This window comes from Haematobia irritans, chromosome 4 (assembly GCF_050003625.1).
Source record: "Haematobia irritans isolate KBUSLIRL chromosome 4, ASM5000362v1, whole genome shotgun sequence".
NCBI classification, from domain to species: domain Eukaryota; kingdom Metazoa; phylum Arthropoda; class Insecta; order Diptera; family Muscidae; genus Haematobia; species Haematobia irritans.
The window spans coordinates 64,689,038-64,692,352 of NC_134400.1; the positions used below are offsets into that span (position 1 = coordinate 64,689,038).

General features: G+C 29.7%; 1 long non-coding RNA gene across 1 annotated transcript; it reads right to left on the reverse strand.

The window, feature by feature from the left end:
- Nucleotides 1–1,347: 1,347 nt before the first annotated feature.
- LOC142232770 (uncharacterized) lies at nucleotides 1,348–1,913 on the reverse strand. Its single transcript, XR_012721204.1, has 3 exons — nucleotides 1,774–1,913; nucleotides 1,604–1,709; nucleotides 1,348–1,538 (listed from the first exon to the last, which is right to left on the reverse strand). It is a non-coding gene; the product is annotated as an uncharacterized LOC142232770 (long non-coding RNA).
- Nucleotides 1,914–3,315: the final 1,402 nt, after the last annotated feature.

Genomic DNA, 3,315 nt, shown 5'->3' on the forward strand with positions numbered 1-3,315 from the left:
CGATATCTCGTAAACTAAGCTTTTTGTACAAATTTTTACTTAACAATTTCTCTTTAAAATACACTATTTATTCTCAATATGCGTATTTTGTTTTAATTTTTTTCAAAAATGTGGTAATTTTTCGAAAAATATGCTTACTTTGGCACGATAAAATGGAGGAAAACAGCCCACATCGCGGTCTGGTGATTATTTTCGGCTAATGGGTCCACTAAATCGAATTAATGAATAGATGTTCAAAACCATCCTCGTAGGTTGGGAAATGTAGTCACGTTGGAGTTTTGGAGAGGATAACGACCCAAAACTCACATCAGAAGCTTGTACAACGTGGTTTGTGTATTACAATACTAATGGTATGTAGTGGCTTCTTCAATCACCTGATCTTAATCCGATCGAAATCCTTTGGACAATTGTGTATAAAAAATTGACCTAAATAAATTAAAAAATAATGACTATTTTTCATGCGGCTGTAGAGTGCATGGAATAATAATATATTACAGGATGCATTTGCACATTTGACTTTGTATCTATTTAGTTTCATAAAATTGTAAATATTAATGAAATTGATTAAATTTTTAGTTTGATATTTTACAAAAACGGAATCTTGTAACACTCCTTTTTTTATGACATTATATTGCGATGTTTATGGTAGTTTCGATACAGTATAATGTTTGGGTACTGTATAATCCCAATAAACACAAACGTTTGAAAAATGCTAAATTTCAACAATTTTTCAAACATTTTTTCAAAGCATTAAGGTAAATTCAAGTTGAGAAATTGTTGAGAAAATCGCGTTCTCAACAAAAAACAGACATTACCCTCAACAGTAAAATTCAACACATTAGCAATAATATCTCAAGTGTTATCCTCAAATTGAAATGCATCGCAACTCAATAATTTGTCAAACAATTTTCGATGCGAGTCAAATTCAAAATTAACATCGTTGCAAATACTTTTCAACCTAAATTTGTATGAATGATATTCCCACTTCAAATTGAAAGTCAAAGCCAAAATTCTATGGATTTTGTACAATTTATTCATTTTCATCAAAATAAAATATATAATAATACACTACACTACAATACCAATTGATAAATAATAATCTTATTAAACATATCAACAAATAAGAACAAAGAAACAAAAAAAAAAACAAACAACAAAACTTTACATATCTTAAACATTATTAGTAAACACTTTTCCATTGATAATTCGATTTCTTTCCTTTTGGTTCCTTCCTTTTATTAACATGCGGGCAATTTGAAATTAGGAACGTACTGGACCGCGTGTTAGAATTGATTTCCAGCAGATGGAATTCACAAAATATCCATTTTAAACTGATAATAGCATATGAATTAAACTGACGATGTGGTGCACATTTTCATCCAGAAGTTGTTGATTTCAACAATTTGTTGTTTTTGACAATTTTAATTGGTTGCACTTGTAATGTTTCTGCAACCTTTTTCTTGTCGATAAGCCACTCATTTTTCATTGGTCAGCTTCTTATTGTTTGCAAGAATGTGGCATCCAAAGATTTTAGTTTTCTGCAAAGAGATTTAAATTTAGGGACTTCTTTAAAGTGTTGATTTAATTTTTCATACTGACGTACCAATTATTATAAACTATTTGAAGCAGTTCCAGTTAATTGTCCACCATTTTTTCATTGGTCAGCTTTTTAATGTTTTCAAGAACGTAGAATCCATAATTTTAGTTTTCTGCAAAGAGATATACATTTAGTGACTTCCTTAAAGTTTTATTTCATTTTTTATTTTCACTTACCTATTTTTATAAACTATTTGGTTATTTGTCTAAAATTTTCCATTTTTTTTATTTCTTGCAATTGACCACGAACTTCGTTGCACAAATAAGTATTGAAAACCACATGGTTTTTTCGTTGCATTTTAGGGTAGTGTTTTATCAAAGTTTTCGCATATTATCTTCAAGACCTTTTCAAAGATTTCGTCAACATTTTGTCAAATTGGAAGTAATTCGCAAACAATTTGAAGATGTATTGAAGATGAGCTATTTCAAGTCAAGTTGAATTTATGTTGAAAATTATATTTACCCTCAAACTGAAAAGTTGTTGCATTTGAAAAACGCTCATCCTGTGTTTATTGGGATATGCTGGTACTGTATAATAAACATGTACTGTATAAACGGCGTTAGAATTTGAGGAAAAGTGGCAACGCTCGCATGCGGAAAGGATTATTAAAATTGAATTATTGTATTGAATTCAAATGATATTTTGGAGAAGAGTCCATACAACCACAAATACATATCGGAATTGTAAAAGGGTAATAGAATTACAGAGTTTTCAAAAATGACCCCGAACTATCACTGTCCCGAAACAATGCGGTGGGTATGTAGATAGTTTGGAAACTGTCCCTTAACAATGCAAATGTCCCCATATGATGCGATATATATATATATATATATATATATATATATATATATATATATATATATATATATATATATATATATATATATATATATATATATATATATATATATATATATATATATATATATATATATATATATATATATATATATATATATATATATATCGCATCATATGGAGCTAAATGTTGTGAATGTGGTAAGATGAATCATTTTTCAAGGATGTGCCGTCAGAAAAAGAAATATTTAACATATTTCTTTTTCTATTTTCAAATGTCTGCGAATAATGAAGAATATCATGATTATTCAGGAGACGACGACCTTTTCATTGGAAAACTTATAAATAAAGACGGAATTACAAAAGAGTGGAATGTTGAGATAATCATTAAGAACAAGTTGATTGTGTGCCAAATTGATACTGGTGCCCAAGCGAACATATTGTCAGTCGATGCGATTTGAAGTTATTGGACAATTTGAAAGAACCTAGAGTAAGAATTTGCACTTTTAATGGTGAAAGGTTACCAGTCTTGGGAAAGGTAGACGTAAGAACTGTGTACAAAAACAACAGCTACCTTTTGACATTTTTATTGTAGATTTACAATGTAAGAATATTTTAGGTATTGAATCAGCTGTGAATATGAACTCGATTAAGCAGGTTAATTGCATTTAAATAAATAATTTAGTTGAGAAGTATTCGGAGGTGTTCAAGGGTCTTGGTTGTTTGCAGAATGAATGTAATTTATTGTTGAGAGATGATGTTGTTCCAGTTGTAGAACCACCTCGTAGAATTCCGTTTAAACTACATGAAGGCTTAAAAAAGGAATTAGATAGGATGATGAATATGAAGGTTATTGTACCAGTTAAGGAACCGACAGAGTGGGTTAATTCCGTTGTGGTAGTTACAAAGCCTACTGGTAG